Below are 9,988 nucleotides of genomic sequence, written 5' to 3'. Positions count from 1 at the left end.
GTCTATTTCGGTAAACACTGATTTTCTCATCTACCTCCTAATTATCTCTTGGCGAGCGTCCAAAACCGAACTTTTCCATTACGCTTAGAGATTAGAGAAAAGCGATTCACTGTATAAAACTTTACCGTCGTTTTCTTATCTACAACTTATAGGCAAAGAGCTGGTAAATGAGGTATTCAAAAATTGTTTTTATAAAGAAAATCCGATTTCAAGTGCTAACTACTACAAAACATGAAAATAATTAAATTTTTTGTTTGTTTGTAATAATAAGTAAATAATTAAATTAATAATTTTTGAAGTCAAGCGGCGTTGCGCATTAGTTCAGTCATTTATTTTAACTTTTACTCATGTAAAAGTCAAGTCATAAATAATTTATTCAAATTAGATATAGTCCGCGACAGGTTGAAATGGCAATCCCTGATTACCATCTTCAACCATTACTTTGCACTTTACACACATAACTTTACCATTGCTTTGCACTTTTTGACTGTCAATTGTAGGGTTTGTAAGAGAATGATGTAATGGAGATAAAATTAATTTTGTAATCTTTAAATTAAAGCTAGGAGGGTTCCGAACGCACTCAGCTCTGAGAAGAGCCCACTACTAACTCAGCCGGGTACCTACTCTGTTTATTACCACCACTTCACAAATTGATTTAAACTTATTAGACCTATCAAACCAGCTCATTCCCAAGCTTTCTTATCATTTAAATAATCCTTAAAATTTAGGTACCTGCATTTAAGTTTTTAGTGTAGACTAGCTGATGCCCGCAGCTTCGCCCGCGTGGATTGGTCAGATCCCCTGCAGCATCAGGATTGAGGAGTTGGACTCCAAATTTTTTATAAAACAATGTCGCAAAGTTCCTCTATCGATTAAAAAAGAAATGACGCAAATCGGTTCAGAAATCTCGGAGATTTCGGTGTACATACCTAGAAAAACACAACTCCCTTTTTGAAAGTCGGTTAAAAAAGTAGCCTATGTTACTCCCTGGTCAATTTTCTACTTGTCTGTGAAAATCCCGTCAAAATCGGTTCAGCCGTTCCCAAGATTAGCCTTTTCAAACAGACAGACAGACAGACAGACAGACAGACAGACAAAAATTTTAAAAACGTGTAATTCGGTTATAGTATCGTTCAAATAACCATATGACCTTAATATGCGGTAGTTATTTCGAAATTACAGACAGACACTCCAATTTTATTTATTAGTATAGATAAGTTCATATTGCAATCAATATACATTTATGCATATAAGTAATTATAATTTATAAATCACACTAATATTATAAAGGCGAAAGTTTGTATGTGTGTGTGTGTGTATGTTTGTTACTCCTTCACGCAAAATCTACTGGACGGATTTAGCTGAAATTTGGAATGAAGATAGATAATATCCAGGATTATCACATAGGCTACTTTTTAACCCGGCAAATCAAAGAGTTCCCACGGGATTTCGAAAAACCTTAATCCACGCGGGCGAAGTCGCGGGCATCGGCTAGTTATTTATAAATTATAATTAGTAGCATACTATAACCTAAATACTAAAACATAAAAAAAATATGTATTTATACATTTTTTTATTAACGACTGCCTGACTAATCAATAATGTGTGGCTGAAATATTAACGAGGATAAAAATCTCTAGAGTGGAATGTCCACCGTATCTTTGTCTATTTGCTGCGACATTTTTGTTTTTACAACTTGATCCGTAAACAGCGTTACGCAAAATTGGACTTATTTCCTGTCAATTTAAAATACTTTTTCCTCTGACCCTTTTTACTTTTATGTTTATTTTTAGTTTCGTAGCGACAGAGTTGTAAACTATGCTTAGAAGACTTTCAACTTATTAATTCAACGTCAAGTAAGTGAATAAGTAGATTCTAAAGCAAATAGTTGAATGTAATTGTTCCAATAAATGTAAATGTAAATTCAATATACAAAAATAGTAATTACAGAGAAAATTGTAAAAGAAAAACCTTGTTTTGTTTCAAACTTTTTATTGCACAAAAAATAGAATGTACAAGAAGAAGATAATATCTAGACCCTAGACTTGTTTATTGAAAAAAAAAAAAACATCGTAAATTAGCAGCCACTCAGCGAGCCTCTCCGCCACTCACCATACCTCGACTCTTCTCGCCACACCTCGATTCTTCTCGCCACACCTCGATTCCACTCTCCAGACCTCGATTCTACTCGCCACACCTCGATTCTTCTCGCCACACCTTGATTCTAGTCGCTAAACCTCGATTCTACTCGCCACACCTCGATTCTTCTCGCCACACCTCGATTCTAGTCGCTACACCTCGATTCTTCTCGCCACACCTTGATTCCAGCCGCCATACCTCGATTCTTCCCGTCACACCTTGATTCCAGTCGCCACACCTCGATTCTTCTCGCCAAACCTCGATTCTAGTCGCTACACCTCGATTCTTCTCGCCACACCTTGATTCCAGCCGCCACACCTCGATTCTTCTCGTCACACCTCGATTCCAGTCGCCACACCTCGATTCTTCTCGCCACAACTCGATTCTACTCGCCGCGCCTCGGTTCCACTTGCCACATCTCTATTCTACTCGCCACAACTCAATTCCACTCGCCACACTTCGATTCCACTCGCCACACCTTGATTCCACTCGCTTCGCCTCGATTCCACTCGACTCGCCTCGATTCCACTCGACTCGCCTCCATTCCACTTTACGAGATTTGCCTCCACTCGCCACGCTCGCCTTGCGCTGGGCCAGCGCCCATTCATCACAACATTTCCATTTAATAAAACGTAAAAAAAAATCAAAACCAACTTCACGATTCCGTTGCCGAATTAATCAGAATAATGATAGGCTGTTGGCTGTTATATTTTGAAGAGAGTCGCTGTTCCACGATGACTTGTCATTTATTCAAACTCAATTTTGTATGATGTGTGCTCAAATTTTACATTCTCACGCCGCCTCGGTTCCTCCTGTCGCGCCTCGATTCTGCTCTCTGCGCCTCGACTGCACTCGCCTCGCCTCGACTCTACTCGCCCCGCTCGTTGGACCATTATAACGGAATTACGCCCAATCATCACAACATTTCCAGTTAATAAAACGTAAAAACAAGCATCAAAGCCAACTTCACGGTTCCATAGCCGAATGAATCAGAATAATGATAGGCTATTGTACTGTAGAGTGAGTTTCACGACGACTTGTCATTTATTCAAACTCAATTTGGTGTGATGTGTGCTCGAATTTCGCAGTCAAATTATTTTCATCAGCCTCTTTTATCCCTGATTGTCTAATTGAATGAAGTGTTTTATTTCGCTCGTTTAAATGTAAAGAGCATTGTTTTTAGGGTTCCGTACCTCAAAAAAAAAGACTGTTATAGGATCACTTCGTTGTCTGTCTGTCGTATCTGCCAAGCCCCATCAAGGGAAGCAAAACCTATAGGATCCCTATCAAAACCTATCGTGTTGACCTAGAATTATGAAATTTTGCAAGTAGCAATGTTTTAAAACACAAGTAAAGAGAAAAATTTGCAAACCGTGAATTTATTGTCATATCACAAAAAAAAAACTGTTATTTCTTGTACGATGGTACGGAATCCTTCGTATGCGAGTCCGATTCGCACTTAACTGGTTACTCAAATTGTTTTATTCACTCGTTCCTTCATTTCTGGCGTTCGTGGTCCTGGTGTTCTTGCAATCTTGAGGCTAGTCTTGCAATTGTGCGAAATTTGCACTTGGTCTGCTGGTCTGCCCATCTGGTTTGTGAGCAGCTTCTCGATCTTTTGCTCTGTGTGTTGTCTAGCCCCATAAACTACCGCTATACAAAACATCACATCATTTTATTAATACAGTCCAAGACCAAATTCTAAGACCTGGTAAAGTCATGGCAGATTCGTCGTGGTGGACATTTTCCACATCAAACGCTTCGGAGTACTGTCTCTTCTTATACCTGGTACTATTAAGCAATTATTCTGTGATTTTATTACATGAATGTTCCTTTGAAGTTACGCCTACGGTTCCGTACAAACGTTATATTCAGTGAAGTCATACAATCACCGTATAGAGGGAACAAAGCGTGTGCCACAAAGATGTGCCATGATACCAATAGAGGAGCTGGGAGCAATGGTAAAGTTTGTACAAAGGGAAACTGAATAGAGTTGTCTGGGAACTAACGTGGTCAGCCGAAAGTTGTGCTGTATGTTATTGTAATGAACTTGTTTTTGCATCTGACTCTGACTCTGACCACGTATTAAGGTCATCGCACATTACGCGATACCGAAAAAAAAAACCAATCCAATACCGTTCCAAATTCAAAATTTATCAACGTCAATTCACGTCAACGAGTCGTCGCGTCGACTAGGCGATAGTGAGGGATACCTAATGATGCGATAGCTTACATTTCCATGCTTTATTGTGAGTTGAGGCGGAGTGGAATCAGCGCCGAGTATGTAAGTAGAATATGTGAAGAACTTTATAGCTATAGGAGGTACTATAGCGCATAACTGAATAGGCTTCTGTGGTAGTGGAGTTTTGCCAGCGAAACAAACATAAAAAAATTAAAAATGAGATACCTATCTAGGTACAAATAATAAAAGTTAGTTTTCGGTTAGGTCTAAGTAAGTACTTCATAGCTACCAATCTCTTGAACAACGAACTGACAAACAAACAAACACAAACACACACACAACTGCTAAACTATTCTATTGAGAATAATTCGTAGTATCCAATTCACATCACATTGCGCACATATTCCCTTAGTTCAACATATAACGCATGGTTGCCCTCGCCAAAGGATATTGGGCTGCATTCAAGATCAAATGTTTGTACGAATTAGATCCCCAATGTATCTATCGTTTTAGAGAAAGAGCTTGTAAGGGCCAGAGCTACGTTATTTTATTAACCCCCCGACCCAAAAAGAGGGGTATTATAATTTGACGTGTGTATCTGTGTATCTGTATATCCGTGTATCTGTCTGTGGCATCGTAGCTCCTAAACTAATGAACCAATGCGGATTGCCGCATTGGGCCAGCGTGGCAGACTATGGCCTAAACCCTACTCACTCTGAGAAGAGCCCGTGCTCAGTAGTGGGCTGGCAATGGGTTTATCATGACTATGTTTTCCGAGGTTTGGATCATGGTGGCCTTGGCAGGTAACAAAGTCGTATAAAATCTTTACTCAAAGTATAGAGCTTTTTTTTATTTTTTTTCTTCGGAATATTATTCAACCGCCGAGTTTCTTGCTGGTTCTACTCAGTAGAAAAGGCATTCCGAACCAATGGTAGATCCTTTTGCCGATTCAAATGTTACAATTCATGTGGTAACCCCCTGCCCAAGGCCTTTTAACGACGTCACATGTAGTAAAGCAAAAGCTTGAGAGGCCAGAGCTTAGTTATTTAATAAAAGCTGAAACTTTCTCTGCGCATTGTCCCCAACACAGGGAGGAACGACCAGCGACTATAAAGTCGGGATCATCGTGCCTTTGGCAGACTGCAGGTAACAAAGGTGTATAAAACCTTTCGTGAAAGTATAAAGTGTAATTTCTCTTCGGAAAACTTACACAAAAACATTCAGACTAATATTATAAAGGTGAAAGTTTGTGTGTATGGGTATATATTGTGTGTGTGTGTGTGTGTGTGTGTGTGTGTATGTTTGTTACTCCTTCACGCAAAAACTACTTGACGGATTTGGCTGAAATTTGGAATGGAGATACGTAATATCCTGGATTAGCACATAGGCTACTTTTTATGCCGGAAAATCAAAGAGTTCCCACGGGATTTCAAAAAACCTAAATCCACGCGGGTGAAGTCGCGGGCATCGGCTAGTTAGTAAATAAAGTTTAAGGGTGCTAAGACGACCTCCCTAGCGCTGTGGCCTTATTTGTGGGAGGTCCCGGGTTCGATTTCCGACAAGGGTTTGGAATTTTATAATTTGTAACTGGTCTGGTCTGGTGGGAGGCTTCGGCCGTGGCCAGTTACCACCCTAATAGCCGTGCCACCAAGTGATTTAGCGTTACGGTACGATGACCTACCAAACAAAAAAAAATTAAAATCGGTTCTTATTTGGCCTAGTAATCGCGAAAAAAAAACATACAGTTGAATTGAGAACCTCCTCTTTTTTTTGAAGTCGGTTAAAAAAAGTATTCATATCACGTCTTGGTTCCCGTAGTTCAACATTTAACGCATGAATAACCTTATCAAGGGATATTGGGTAGCGTTCAAGATCGAATGTTTGTACGAATTTCAATGTTGTGTATTTCCTCGAAGTGACCCGGATTCCGGGGTCGCCTTGAGGAGATTTATTCGAGATTTTGAGTCGACAATTCGAGAATACGGATCCCACTTCTTGACCTGGATACGGAGTCCTTGCGTGCTTTGTTTCTCAAATATTTTGACTTTAAACCAAGAATATTATAAAACTACATATCTACGGGTATAGCTCATGCAATGGAGGATTATGTAAATGATAAAAGAGCGTGGATTTGACCTGCAGCTCGCTCTAACAATGCGCGGGACTTCGATTACTTATAAGACTTAGGCGTGTTTGGAACCCTCGTAGCTTTAGTTTTAAGGTACGTAATTAATTATCACCACTACATCGTACAAATTTAACAATTTCGACCATCAAAAGGAGTACAATTGTACCTACTTTGAATAAATGATTTTGACTTTTGACTTTGTAAATGGCATAATATTGTAAGTATATCAAATCTTTTAAAAGAGCAACCGCCGAGTTTCTTGCTATTTTATTTTATTATACTACTTATATTTTAATTGAAAAAAAATTATTTTGAATTTTGAATTCATTTTAAAAGTGAAGTTCTATACGCTTGTGTGCGTAAGACACATACTCGTACTGGCTGGCACACACAAACAGATAATTGATGTATTAATGATAATAATAATTTAATCAATAATACAAACTTTAAACTAGAGCTATGTTATTGAGGGTTCAAAAGGCGCCATGGTCTAAAAAGAAGCCCGTCAAAAACTCAAACATTATTATAAAGTAGGGAAAATTTAAAAATAACAAAAGAAAGCTCGTCCGAAACTATTATCCCAATTAATGAATTCAACGAGCACAGATTCTCTCGTCCAGCTCCTAATTATCCCGTGGCAAGCGTCCAACACTACTCGTCTCCATTACACCCTCTGATTAGATGAAAGATATTCACGGACCAAATAATTCCTCGTTTTAAAGACCAGTTATTTTGAGTAAGGTGTAATTTTGAGAGCAATTAGTGGAGCAAAAAGTTAAACTATACTAGCAAAAAATCTCGACTTCGCACTTGTGCAATGAAGATAATAATGTGATGTCAGTCTGGTTATTTTCGATGAAATCTCTCAGTCTGTTTGATTTCTTCCGACACCTTGTAATGTCCAGCTGTGAATGTCTATTCGTTGACGATGATGATGATGGATATGACACTTGATACTTAATATTATAAAGGCGAAAGTTTGTTTGTATGTGTGTATGTGCGTGTGTGTATGTTTGTTACTCCTTCACGCAAAAACTACTGTACGGATTTGGCTGAAATTTGGAATAGAGATAGATAATATCCTGGATTAGCGCATAGGCTTTACTTGTTATCCCGGAAAATCAAAGAGTTCCCACGGGATTTCAAAAAACCTAAATCCAAGCGGGCGAAGTCGCGGGCATCGGCTAGTGAAGGATAAAACGGGCACGTTTAAAACACTCTTAGTTATGAAATCTTCATAATTAAAAAGGCGATTGAATTATTTATTCATAAGTTAATATTCAAAGAGCTCAAAAAATATCGAGGAAAAAATTGCAGCTAATAGGTTCTTTTCCCAGAAGAATTTATTAACTATATCTGGTGGAGATTATCTGCAAAACAGGTTAATGAAAAACAGGAAAATGAATGGATATTATAACCTTCATGATTAGCCCATCGCCGTCCAACTACTGAGCACGAGGTCTCCTCTCAAATTTTTTATCTTATTTAGGACAAGTTTTGTCTGGTGAGAGGCTTCGGCCGTGGCTAGTTACCATCCTACCGGCAAAGCCGTGCCACCAAGCGATTTAGCGTTCTGGTACGATGCAGTGTAGAAACCAAAGGGATATGGGTTTATGACAACTGCCATACCCCTTCCAGGACAGCCCGCTTCCATCTTAGACTGCATCATTAGGTACCAACTGGTGAGATTGCAGTCAAGGGCAAAGATGTCACAAGGTCACATATATTATTTTATGTTTAATGGTCTATAACCATTTTTGCCTTATTGCCCTTCTAATGAAATCAGTTTGGGTGGTTTCAAAGCCTATAATGGATATAGGTAGTTTTTTTGGTGTTTTACATAGGTACTAGAGGATGCCCGCGACTTCGTCCGCGTGGATTTCGGTTTTAAAAATCCCATGGGAACTACTTGGTTTTCCATGATAAATATTATAGTTGCCTATGTCAATTGCAGGGATATAAGCTAACTCTGTACCTTTCGTTAAAACCGGTTAAACTGTTGGGCCGTGAAAAGGTAGCAGACAGACAGACAGACTGGCATTTATAATATTAGTATGGATTAGGATAATCCTAAAGTTTAGAGAACCTAAACAGTTGGTTCCACAAAGGCACATATCAATAAGTTGCAGTGTTGTTACCTCAATTGTAAAGTTTTAACAAGGGAAGGTACGTGGTTTGTCTGCAATTTACAAACGTGGACCCAAAAGTTTTACAAAGTAGGGAAATTCGTGGGGGTCCAAGAGGTCACTTCGGCTCTCTGTTGAGGTGGAGTTTGCGATTGTCTGTACCTCCCGCAATCAGAACCACCTTTAAAGTTGTAAGCAATTACGGTTTGATTTGTTTATTTAGTTACTAGCTAATGCCCGCGATTTCGTCCGCGGAGATTTAGGTTTTTTTAAATCTAGAGGGAACTCTTTGATTTTTCAGGATAAAAAGTAGCCTATGTCACTCTCCAGGTCTAAAAAATGGCTTCGATGCGTTGCTCCGTAGTGACGTAATTGAAGGACAAACCAATAAACCAACAAATAAATAAACACACTTTCGCATTTAGGATAATTATGGTGATAATGGTTATTGCTACTAGAATTATTTCTTTTTTAATATTCAAGACAGGTTTACTTTTCATGACAAATTCCTAATTTAAAGCACTGATATTAAGAATAGTACAATTAAATAAAATTACCCGTTCTGTAGCCGAAGGGCCTTTATGACCCCGTAACCCAGCCTTCGCTGTCCGTCCGTTCGTCCGTCTGTCTGTTAGCGGGTTCTCGTGAACCATTATATTAGGTATATATTTGAAATTTTCACAGAGTGTGTGTTCTATTGTCGCTATAAAAAAAAATAAAAAAAAATCTAAATGGCCACTATGAAAATTTCAAAAAAATAACTATTAAGTGTTATTTCTTGTACGATGGAACGCACAGACGGAACCTTTGGTATGCGAGTCCCACTCGCATTTGACCGATTTATTTATCAACTTTGTAGGGAAAGGTTAGTAGGTAAATGAAACTTTAATAGATTCCAAAATACATGAAATATTCTTGAAATAGTATCAAAGTACTCTACCTTTCAGATGGCTAATCAAAGTTGGTATTAAAAGTTAGATTGACTCGCAATGAAACGCCCTCTGCATAGTGAATGATGGAATAATACGCTTCGTTTGCAAGATTTGCCTTTAGAGTCTTTTAATGAGATTCTAATAAGGTGCCTTTGCACAGTGAGAACTTCTGCGTTTTCTGTTGCATTTAGCACACGCATTAGTACCAATGACATTGAGTACCGCATTTATCGTTCCTTTTATAGAATACTAAAAACATACTTATCCATACTTATGGAAGTATGGACTAATATTATAAATGCGAAAGTGTGTCTGTCTGTCTGTCTGCTACCTTTTCACAGCCCAACAGTTTAACCAATTCTGACGAAATTTGGTACAGGGTTAGCTTATATCCCGGAGACGGACATAGGCTACTTTTTATCCCGGAAAAATTACTACTTTACTACACTTGATTCCTAAAGACTCATCCGCTTAATCAATT

The sequence above is a fragment of the Maniola jurtina genome, chromosome 4, assembly GCF_905333055.1.
Source record: "Maniola jurtina chromosome 4, ilManJurt1.1, whole genome shotgun sequence".
Lineage (NCBI taxonomy): Eukaryota > Metazoa > Arthropoda > Insecta > Lepidoptera > Nymphalidae > Maniola > Maniola jurtina.
This window is presented reverse-complemented; position numbering follows the sequence as displayed.